The following is a 12,408-nucleotide window of genomic DNA, read 5'->3' as shown; positions in this document are numbered from 1 at the left end:
CTCTGAGGGCAGAGCCCAGGGGGCTCGATCCCACGACCCTGAGATCACGACCTGAGCCAAAACCAAGACTCAGCCGACTGAGCCGCCCAGGCCCCTATCACACTAGGACTTTACCACCGGGGTCCAAGGCCCATCCATTCCTTACAAAGTTACTAACTGGTGCCCGCCTGCTAGGGTGGGGGGGAAAGGCAGCCAGGGGCCCTGCACGTCTGGCAGAGCGGACTCCCCTCTCGGGCGCTGTGTGGAGGGAGCACCGGCCGGATCCCCGCCGTCGGGCTTCTCATCCCATGGGAGCCTTGCCCGAATCGTCCAGCCGGGGTCCCGGGCCGTGGGTGCTGATGTCTCTGCTGCTGCTGGGGACTCTCTGCCTCTGTGGCAGACACGGTGTCCAGGGCGATGCTGGTGGGGCTCATGGCCGTGGCCACGCTGATCTACTTGGGCTTCTTCAGGTTGTGTGGACACATCTGGAATTGCCAGCTGTGGAGTTTGAGGTGTGTCGGGGGTCAGTGTGCGGCGGCACTGCTGGCGTCCTAGAGCGGAGCGCCCCCCCACCTGCAGAGTGGACCCGGCGGGCCAGCTCCAGCGGCCGACTTCACCCTCCTCTCGCAGAAGGTGCCGGCCGTCAGCAGAAGCATCCCTGACGCGGGGTCTGCTGTCCGCGGCAGACAGGCTCTGTCACCAGAGCGGTCAGCACAGCGGATCGCTGGCTTATCCGGCAGATGCTGCGACTCGCTCCCTAGGGTCCCTGGCAGGTGGGGACTGTTCATGCCCGCGGCACACAGGCCCTGCCCGGTGGTGGGGGTGGCGGTTCATTCTGAATCCCTCTGGGCCCAGAGACCCTCGGTCCTCCCTGCCCTGTGTTTCTGAAAGGGGGGTAATCAAGGATTTCCGTCAAGGGTTAGCTCACAGGAAGCTGAGTTTGTAGGACACCCGACTAGCCTTGGCGAGCGCGGCCTCTAACGTACATCTTTCCACATTGACTGACCATCAGAAGGGCCCAGGCTCCTTGCCAAGGAGTGTGAGGTTTTCTTGCCCTGCGGGTACCGCCTTGCTTCCCTTCAGAACATATTCAGTCATTTTATAAAAAATAATCCACAGCATCTGTATTCATGGAGCAACAGCAAAAGATGAGCGTTTTTTAATCTCCCAAAGTAATGACATGAAGAAGCATCAGTGATGGGGTTTTTTAGCAAGAAAGGGAAACCCAAGGGGCACTGCATTTAATAGAGAAGTTTCTCCAGCCTCACAACCCACATGAATTTGCAAATCTTTTCCCACATCCCGTTTAGTTTTGAATCAAAGGGTGCCAGGGATGATGGGTTAAACCCCTGCATTTTTTGGATATGCCAGCAAAGGCACCTTTCCCTGGGTGGGTGTGGATCTGAGACACATTGGGATCATGCAGAGCTGCAAGCCTCCATGGACACTGACTGGCAAAGGTTGCTGGATGAAGGAGGACACAGTGCCCAGGCTGGCAGGCAAAGGGGTAGTCCCTGCAGCCTGGCCTCAGGGCTCTGGGGGAGAGGGGAGGCCAGGGCCCCACAGAAGGGCTGCTCAGGCCAGCCTCTAAGTCACTATTCTGAGTGGAAACTTGCTTCATATGCTAAGGGCATGAAATCAGGCTTTAATGTGTGAGAGGAGACGGAGGCCTGGCCTGCTGCAGGAGAGCGAGCCTGGACAGTAGCCGGGCTGATCCCCGCAGGCTAGCAGGCTAGTGGCCTCTGTCCTGGTCCCAGGAACCTGGGAGGAGCAGGTGTGAGGAGATGCAGCCTGCAGGGGCCCAGAGGCCGGTGGGGAGCTGCAGGTACGAGGTGTGGGGTTACAGGGAGAGTATGAGGTAAGGAGTCCATCAGTCTGGGCAAAATCCTGACTCCCCAACCTGCCACCACCAGAGCCTCAGTGTCCTCCTCTGTGTCACAAGAATAAGACAGCCCTCACCCCATAGTGAGTGTGAGTGGATATGTGTGAAGGCACCTGTTATCACGACACTTCTCTCCTTCCAGGGAGAAGGAAGTGGAGGAAAGGGCCTGTGGGACCTGAGTGGGACCTGAAAGGCAGGGCGGGTGGCAAGATGCTCCCTCCCCTGCTTCCCCTTTGCATCTGGGCTCAGCTGGCTCCCTGCCTGAGGAAGTGGAGCGTGCGGGGTTGGGGGGTTGGGGGTGGGAGATGCCAGCTGTAGGGTAACTTGCCACTTTTCTGCTAGAGCCGCCAGAGGAAGGAATGGGAGGGCCCTCGGCCCGGCTTCCAGTCCAAGCAGAGCCCGGGCACAGACCAGGCCAGGTGAACTTAACATACTATCTCTGTAGGTGGAAAGTGAGGGGCCCCTGGGTGCTGGGAGACTTGCAGAGAGTCCCCCCAGGGTCGGCCATGCATCCTTTCTGCATAAGTCTAAGTAACGGAAATTATGTTCACAAACAGGTGACATAATCTGGTTTATCAAACCTGTAATAAGCTGTTTTTCTGGCTCAGATTAGAATTTCTCTGCAGTTTTTGTTCTGAAGAAAGGTCCGTGAATTCTATAGCAAAAAAGTCATACCTGGTAGGAATTCCTTAAAGGGGAATTGGTGAAACCTTTCTAAGAGGTGAGGCTGGTGGCCCACAGGTGGAACTTGGGTGGTGGGGGAGGCCGGAGCAGGTGCACAGCTTCATCGCCAGCTACGTGCCTTGCTGTGCACATTTACACAGCTTAAATACTCAGAAAAATTCTCTTTGTTTATCGAGCTACGTTGCTACCAATGTGACAAACGACATCTAAATGCAACGTGACCACAGCAGTCCCCGTTAGCGGAGGAAGTGGTAGGTGCATGGCTTTGCCTTCCTGCACGCTGGTCGGGTGAGGCTCCGCCATCGCTGGCCCTGGTTGCCCCTTTATATCCTCGTCACAGAATCTTACATGCTAGATGCTTGCTTGTCATAAAAATCGAGGCTTCACGAGAGCAGCCCCAGGACACAGAGCTGGCAGGAATATAGCAAAACACCTTACGGTTGCGTGTGCCTGCACGCAGGTGGTAATGATTTTCAAGCCGCTGGGTTATGGGGACAGCAGGTGCGGTCCAGCAGGCCTCCATGCGGCACGTCCGTGCCGTGAATTTATTTGCACGCCGTTCTGGGCAGAGCTGGTGCTTCTGTGATGACGTAGGGGCAAGCCTTTGTGTTTCCGCCCTGGTGAGCAGGCCACTCTTTGTCGCCTTGCTGCTGCTGTGAAGCAGGAGGGGTTTGGTGGCTGTGCGGGAGCTGCTGGTGGGGCGGGGGAGGGAACCAGCGGGGACCAGGGCCTCACTTGCCACTAGGGCTCTGGGATCAAGGGAGCCTGTCTTTTGTTCCACACCAGACCGGCTTCCCTGCGGGGCTGACGTGCTCAGGGCTTTCCCGGGGCTGTGCCTGCTGTAGGGAAATGACACGGGGCTTCATCTGGGGCACTGTGCCACATTTTAAATGATTTCCTTTGTGTCGATGTTGCCACAGAGCAACGAAACTGAGCACGTTGGAAAGCTGTAAGGGGATGGTAACTCCACGGCCCTGGATTTGTGTGAGGAAAAGATTGGGAATCACAGGGTCTTTAATTGTTGCCTGGTTAATATAACCTTACACACTTGCAAATGAGGTCCGCAGGGTAGGTGACATCCTAAGGTCCTCACCTGGCAGCAGCACCAGACTCAGACCACCACCTCCCCTCCAGCTCTGAGTTCCCTCCCAGGCAGTCTCTGGGCTGCCTCTTCTGCTCATTTCCACTGAGATAAAGTGAAAACTCGAGCAAAGCCTGAAGTCGTACCGCCATCGCTACGGCTGGAACACGAGGGACACAGATCTGTGTGAGCAAACCCTAGCCCGAGGGTGCTGCTCGGTGGGTTGATAGCGACATGGGCTCATCCAGGCAGCATGCACTGGGTGCTTTCCATGGACAAAGAAAGCGTGCAGCTGGCAACACGTCTGTGTCCTCGATGTACAAGGGACATGGGCTCACAGCAAATCCCGGCAGCAGGTGCCCGTGGCAATGGTAAATGCTCTGGAGGAAGCGAGTGGGGCTGGGGCTGGGGCGCTGGCTCAGTCAGCAGTAGAGGGCCCCAGCTCTGACCAAGAGTCAGCACCACCCGGGGAGTTTTATGAGCATCCAGTGCCCGTGAATCAGAATCTCCCTGGAGTGGGCCCCGAGCACCAGGGTTCTTTTGTTGACAATCACCAGGTGGCTCCAATGGGTAGCCACCCTTGAGAACTATTGTTCTGGAGAAATGCCATCTGATTGAAGCTTCAGCTTTCGTGTCCAATGCGTAACTCACTGCATTTTTTCATATGCTAAGATATCATTAGATGTCAACTGTAGCATTGACGTACCACGCAGTTTTCAGGGGAACAGACTACCCATGTTGCACATGAGATGCACCCTTTCCCTGAAATACTATAATCTGGAAAAGTATGTGTAAGCATCAAGGAAATAGAATATTTAAATAAAGATGAATAATACATCCTCTCCAAAATTAGGAGTATCTTCAAGGCAGATTCAATACTTGAATGACAAACTAAGATTGAGCACAGGGGCACCTGTGTGGCTCAGCAGTTGAGTGTCTAGCTTCAGTTTAGGGTCTGATCCTGAGGTCCCGGGATCGAGTCTTCCATCAGGCTCCTCGCAGGGAGCCTGCTTCTCCCTCTGCCTGTGTCTCTGCCTCTCTCTCTGTGTCTCTCATGAATAAGTAAATAAAATCTTTTTTTAAAAAAAAAAGATTGAGCATAATTTAAAAGACTGGAACCATGAGCTGATTCCAATAAGATACATTAAATTCGAACCTGAGCAGTGGAGTTCAGAAAATAAAATGCATAAAACACAACACAGTGAAGCAGCAAGATCTGGGGCTCTTAAGTGACTGTAATTCAGAGTGACTTTGTGCTCTCATAATAATGGCTAAAATTTGTGGGGTGTTTACTATTAGTGAAGCACGTGTGCAAGCATTATATATGTGTATGGGTGTGTATGTGCAATAAAAAGCATATACATTGAACACACACACACACACATGTTTCACTTAATTCTTCTGAAGGAGGCGGCTCAGGCTTGGAGAGATGAAGTCATCTGCTGCAGATCATACACTGGGCTTGGAACTCAGGCAATCTGATTCCACAGCCTGCCCTGAGTCATTTAAAAATATTGCTTAATACTAATGCTTAGCTTTCTCTAGAGTAAGCATAAGGTCAAACCTTGCACAGTAATCAGGCAATATCTGGAGTATTATATGGAACCCTCATCTCCTTTTTGGAGGAGTAATTCTCATTGACCATGGACCCCGTTAAATAAGCCTCCCCGGAAATTGTCCATAAGCAAATACACGCAATATTTGACATGTGGTTGTTTCACTTCCTCCCCAAAGCAGTCACAAACCAAGTTCATAACCGCACTTTATGGGAACATCACCGGCCTCAAGCTCATCCTCAGAGACTGGCTCAGCTGATAAAGATCCTGACACCACTTCTTAAAGGAAACGGGGAGGGCATTTCTGGTGTTTATCACAGAGAGGAAAGAGAACAGGTGGGTAATAAATTCAGAATTGTTTCCAAAGATTTCCACAGTTATCATATGAAAGAAGGAACAGATAGAGTCTATGGTGGCCTGGAGGCAGAGCTAGCAAGAACACAAAGGAGAAATTACAGGGAAATTTCACTTTCACCAAAAAAGACAAATTTTTCCAAAATCAGATTTACCTCGTAATGGATAACTCTATTTACGAGTGATAGGAGGTCTCCTAAACCCCAAATCTTCTAAATCTGATCAGCGTCCAGTGGAGGCTTGGTGCAAGATGTGGGAGGCAGCAGGCCTGGGTCTTCTTTTAGGGTGCATGCCCTTATCTCCAGGGGCTCTCTTTAGATACCAATTATAAGCAAAATAAAGACAGGGACCATGGCCCTTTTACAATTCCTATACAACCAGAGCTCAATAAATCACCCGAAAATTATCAAATTGAGAAACACCTGTTATATAGACAAGATGGTATAGGGGAAGAACATGGGTACTGGATCCAGGCCATCGGGGACTGGATTCAGCCCTTCGGGCTCCTAGACATGCAGTGTAGGTCCAGTTACCGCATCTGGCTGTGCCTTGCTCCTCACTGTACAGTGGGGTCTAGTAATACTTTTAACGCTGTGGGGATTAAATGGGACATTCTAAGTCAAGTCCTTAGGACAGAGCTGGGAGCAAACTCTAAAGCTCAATGAGCATTCATTACTATCTTGTTTAATATTGGAAATGTCTTCGTGCTTATCCCTGTCTCCCCAGCTCTCAGACCGTCCCTAGGGAGAGCACGCCCTCTGTCCTATTCCTCTGTTTCCATAGTTCTGGTGCATGGAAGGTGTTGAGCAAGGGCTTATCGAGTGCATGCATGGATGGATGAATGGATGGACGAAAAGAAGAGGAACTGCCTTGCTGTTTTCCAAATTCTTTTCCAATCAAGTTGGAAACTCAGCGTCTGGGATTCTTTCATTTTTTTCTCCCTAAAAATCCAAGACTGTGCAGATTCACTTATTTTCATTGTTAATTTTATTCTCCTACTTGTGGTATAGGCTAGAAGTAACATTCACCGTAGTGTACCTTTACCCTTGGGATCTAGGTCTGTGACCCCAGAACATGCCACAATGCCACGGACCCCCAGAGAGCTGTATAAACAGACTCTGATCTCAACCCTAACCCCCAGAGGTAGGATCATGTCAGAAAAATGGTCAGGGTTCAGTGTTAGCTGTTGAATGGGCTTCTGTTTGGATACTGAGTGCTTTGAGCTGCTCAGAAGTGAGAGTCAGTACATTGTATCTGCTAAGGCTGGTTTTTCTTCTATTTTTTCAAAGTAGAGATATAATGTGAGAACCTCATTAATGCAGGAAGGCAGCTTGGCATAAAAGAAATATGAGATATGGTAAATGGGAGGACATTGGAAGGTCTTGCAGTCTCTGCTCAAGTGATGACATGATGATGGTGGTGAGGATGATGGTGACAGTGATAATGATGACAGTGTTGGTGATGGTGGTAATGGTGATGATGATGATGATGATGATGGTGAGGTGATGATGATGGTGATGAAGGTGGTGAAGGTGATGATGTTGGTGATAGTGGTGATGATGATGGTAATGGTGATGATGATGCTGGTGGTAATGAGGATGATGCTGGTGGTGATGAAGGTGGTGAAGGTGATGATGATGGTGATGATGATGGTGGTGATGGTGATGGTGCTGGTGGTGATGAAGGTGGTGAAGGTGATGGTGATGATGATGATGATGGTGATAATGATAGTAAAGAGATTACAGTGCCTTAAATTTGAGTAGGACTTCACATCCCTACACTAAACAGAGAATGAGATGAACTGTACGTTAGACTTCGTGACTGAATAAAGATGGAAAACCTCTAAAACTCTGGCCCTGTATCTATGAGGTTATTCTGACATGAACTGTGACTTCCGAGCAGACTCATCACTGCCATAAACCTCAACATCTGGGCTTTCTACCAATTTGAGCAGCAACTTGCATGTTGTCATTTGTTTAATTCTGAAGAACAACAGTTAACTGGGCTGATCAACTTGATGTTCTAAATGCTGATCATCCTGTACTGAAGACACTGTCCATCTGTAATGGCCTCCATGTGCCCCGGGGCTTTGTCATTGACTTTGAACATTGAGGACAGGGCAGTGGCTCTGAGTGCTCTGTCTCTCTTACGTTGGGGTCGTGAGGGGTGGACACCATAAGGAGTGTGGCCTCTAAAACAAGGCCTTTCAGTTGTGTGATTAGAATCTCATTGGTGCAGGAGGACTGGCTGCTCATCCCAGGGCATGGGAATAAGACACGCGTGGTCACAGCCCTGTGGAGTGGGTCTGGGTGTTCGGGCATCCCAGAGGCAGGCCCAGGACCCGAGGATCTTAAGCACCAAGGTGTCCGAGGCTGGTGCTTTTCACCCCATCTCTCAGGAGAGGGTCGAGGGCAGTTTCTTGCACCTTGGGCTGTGGTTGCTGCATCTCCTCCTTTCCATGTCCATGGGAGAGGGCTACATCCCTGGGCAGACGAGATGCAGAGAATGCTTGGGACTTCCCAGCCAGGCAGCCCTCAGGTGTCAGTCCTGAGTGTGCACATGTCCTAGGTTGAGGAGACCCACACAGCTCAGGGAACGCTGGAAGGTTCTGGACTCCCCGCTGACACTGGCAAGGGGGCTCAGCATGTGCTCATGGCAGTCCTGGTCCTGGCTCCTTCAGAGGCAGGTGGGGGCCTCCTGGCTTCCCAGGGTTTATTGTATCATCAGGCCTGAGCTTGATGGAAGCGGTTCTCTGGTTCTGTCATTTGCTGCCAGCCTTTTCTCTGTGGAGACGGAGGGAGGACAGTGCTGTCCCCTTCCTGCTGACCCCAGGGCCCTGGGGGGTCCGCCTGCAGGGCAGCAACCTATGAGCTATCCAGCTGGTCCAAAGGGGTGCCTCTGTAGTGTCCACGACCCTACAGTGGCCCTCGCTCTGCCTCTTTCAGCCCCTCCTCTTGTGGCCTTCACGGTTGTCATGACAACACATTCCCGTGAAAGTGTTTTCTGGAAAACATGTCGTTTTTGAAAAATGTGCCCAGGAGAGCAACTTCTCATGTGACCAAGCTCAGTCCTTTCCACTCTGGCCCAGCGAGGGGACTGGGGAGGGGAGCCGTGGCCTGAGGACAGCAGGGATGTTTGCCATCCCTGGCCTTGTCACGGCTTCAGGTCAGCCAGACAGTCGTCCACTTGTGTTTGGAAATTCGACTTGGCACGTGCCCCCCCTGGACAGGCCCTCGGCCTCTCCCCACCGGACAGCGCGTCTGTATTTCCCCGGGGGCTTCAGGTCTCCTGGGGCCTCAGAGCAGCGTCCCTGCTGCCCTTGACTTGCGTTTGCTCCTGGATCTCCCCGCTCCCCACCGCCCCCGCTGCCTGCGAACCCCGAGGTCAGGACCCTGCTTGTCTCTGGGTCGGCGACCTCCACCGCGCCGCACGGGCTGCCATGCGGGACATGGGCGAAAAGCATGGGACTCGTATGTTTGGTTTTTCTTTCTTTTTCCCATTCCAGCTTTCCACAGCAAGAGGCGTGAGGGGTGGGAAGGGCCACACAAGAGGCAGCAAATAGAAACACAGTCTTCTGGGAAAAGCTGCATCTCTGGAAGCAGCAAGAAAGGCCAAGTACAAGTGACGATGACAAAGGAGGCCCTGTCCCCAGAAGGCCGTGGCATGCCGCTGTCTGGTTCCTCTACGCAGAAGTAATAAACTGGCTTGGCCTAAAAATTCAGTGAAAGAAAATATCATTCAGAGCTACTTGGAAGCTTGGCTCAGGGAACGGGGGCCAAAGCTCGCTGCTCTTTGACAAGATCTGCGGAGGCAAAATACCAATTTCACCCTCAGTGGATGAGATAAACAATTGTTTCCAAAATAAACAAGCAGATACACTTAAGTCTCCTTCTGCTTAAACAACCCCCACAAGCGCCCTTTGCAGCCACTGAGCAGATGTTTGCATGTTAAGTCCTGGAGCGGACACCCCGGCCTGTTGTCGGCCTCAGGGGTCTGGGGAGGCGTCGACAGGGACCTGGGGGACGATGGCGGCTGCAGTTTCCGTGTCTCGGTGCTGCAGCCAGTGCATGTGCAGAAGTGCCACCGCCAGGGTGCCATGGAAACAGGAGCGTGAACGCGGGCTCCTGCTTCGGGAGAGGCCTCGGTCACCTGGAGATGTTGCTCCCGCTGAACGGCAACCAGCTCAGCAAAGCCTTCACTTGAATCGCCGGAGGCCGACCTTGGGGGAAGCAATGGGGTTCTGCAATGCGGAGCCCCAACAAGCCAGGGATGGCAGGACCGTGCTGGAGTGGACAGGGGTGGGCCAGCCCGGTGGCTGCCCAGGGCATGCGTGTGTGTGTGTGTGTGTGTGCACACGTGTGCATGTATCCATTGTGTCGTGGTCAAGTACACCCAACACCGACTTTGCCACATACCCATTTTCAGGTGCACAGGTGGGTGGTCCTAAGCGCATTCACGTTGTCACACAGCCACCCCACTGTCTATCTCCAGAACCTCTTCACCCTCCCGAATTGGAACTCTGTCACCGTGAGACACCAAGTCCCCTTCTTCCTCATCCCCCAGCCCCTGGCGCTCCCCGTTCTCCTGTGTCTCCAGACCTGACTCCTCTAGGTCCTTCATAGGACTGGAGCCATACAGTGTTTGTCTTTTTGTGTCTGGCATGTTTCTGTTGGCACACTGTCCTCCAGGTGCATCCTTGGCATGGCCTGTGATGGAATCTCCGCCCCTTCCAAGGTTGAGCACTATGCAGGGTGCAGATGGACACGGGGTGGTATTTTGATACCAGCCTGGGTCCTCCACACCCCCGACTCTGCTGTCTCACTGACCTGTGAGCTCTAAGAGCAGCGCACGATGGGGACAGGGTGACACAGAGAGGAGGAGCCCTTCGAGCTGAGACGTGCATGGTGACAAGGAGCCCCCGGTGGGAGAATGTGTGGGACAAGCATGTCAGGAACGAATCATAGCAACAGCAGCAGGGCAGGAACAGCTTGTGTGGCTCATCCACGGACACCGGGTGTGGGCGTGCCACATGGGGCAGGATCACACTCCTGGCTGGTGGAGCCAGCAGGGTGGGCAGGGGCATATCCCATGGGGGAGAGGAAATCCTCCCTGTCAAGCAGGGCAGGTGACAGCGTCTGACCTAAGTGTCCCATCTCAGGGCCACCATGGGGTGGATACTCTGCATGCAGAGCAGTGGCAGGCAGTGCGGTCATCCAGCACAAGGTGATGGAGCTCAGGGTGCGGCGGTGGTGTGGGCAGAGGAAGGGGTGGTGGGCAGTGGGCACCCAGGGCTGGAGGTCAGGTCTGGAGGATGTAAGAGAAGGGGACGCATGAAGCCTCCAGGCTCTTGAGCCAAGGAAGAGGACGAGACAGGTGGGCTGCTGGTGGAGCGTGCCTCCTGGGCGGGGTGAGGAATCCAACTTCAGCGGACGCGTCCAGGAGGCAGCGTGGTGGGTACGAGAAAGGTGTGGATCGAGGGTGTGGTTTGGGACCAAAGCAGCTTGAAGAAGGTAGGGAAGCTGTGACACGGCCGGCCCCCAGGAAGACCCTGGAGGTGGAGCATGTGGGACACGGGAGGACCGGGTGTGTGATCGGGCTGCTGTACAACCTGGACACAGCAGAGGCCCCCGAGCAGTCCGGGGGACCCGTGGCCCAGCTCAGGTGGCCGGGCCAGAGCCACCAAGGACAAACCTGGGGACCTGGGCTCTAAGTGAGCCGTTCTCACATGAGCCTTTCCAGCCTGTCTTGGAGCTGCGTTGTCTCATCCTTCGGGAATGTGGTAGGAATCCAGGGTCTTCAAGCCATCCTCAAAGAAAGGCCCTTTGTTAACAGGGAAGTTGGTACACGTCCAGCCGGGAAGGCGGGGGCTGGGGTGGCACCCAGCCATGCAGGTGGGAGGAGGAAGAGCAGGGTAGGTGGGATGGTGGGCGCCTCCCAACTCCAGGTGGCTCTCAGATTAGGGCACACGAGGTCATTTATTTGCTGGGATGGAGCATCGGCCCCGAACAGGTGCCCCACGGGCCCTGATGCAGCCTCTCGGCCCCCACCCCTGCGACGCCACCAGACCTCAGAGCACAACCAGCATGGGTTTGGGGTCTGGATTTGGGTGCCAACCCCGGGGCTGAAGCGCTCGCTTTCTCAGAAATATGCTTTCCACCTCAGTTCCCTTCTGGGATAGGGCAAGAAGGAGCACCCAGGACTGTTCTAGGCTTTACGAGAGTCAAAATATATAAACATATCCCCCCGTAAAACCATGAACCATCATACAACTGCGACTTTTATTGTAATACGTGATACGCCCAGATGCAAATATTAAAAATTAATGTTGTAGGGCAAGTTTACAAGGAGAAGCACGGGGTGGGCATTGGCCATGCCCGTCGTCGGAAGCCCGTGCTCTCGTGCCTTAGGAGGGCTTCTTCAACTCAGGACTTTAGAAAAGTGACTTGCTCTGCACAGTCTTATGGACGAAAGCTGAGTCCCCCCACATTCATACGTTGAAGCCCCGGCCTCCATAGTGGCTGGATTTTGGCGGGGGCAAAGTTATGAAAGGCAGATGAGGCCTCTGGTGGGCCCGGCATGGCAGCACCACTGTCCTCACAGAGGGAGGCCCCAAGGGGCAGCTCTGTCCCCATGTCCCTGGGTGCCTCGGGATGGGACCGCCATCAGCGTGCCCTCGCCAGGAACCGAATCCGTGGGCACCTCTGTTGGGGACTTGCAGCCTCCAGGATGTGAGAATCGGCACTGCTAGTTCGGTGCCCGGTCTGTGGTATTTTGTGGTGGTGGTTCAAGCTGACTAATATGACAAGCATTTTATAAATAATAAGTCACAGAAAGAGAAGAAAAAAACCCAGCTTGAAAATATGGGTGGCTCA

Source organism: Canis lupus, chromosome 1, assembly GCF_011100685.1.
Source record: "Canis lupus familiaris isolate Mischka breed German Shepherd chromosome 1, alternate assembly UU_Cfam_GSD_1.0, whole genome shotgun sequence".
Lineage (NCBI taxonomy): Eukaryota > Metazoa > Chordata > Mammalia > Carnivora > Canidae > Canis > Canis lupus.
Note: the sequence above shows the minus strand (reverse complement) of the source record.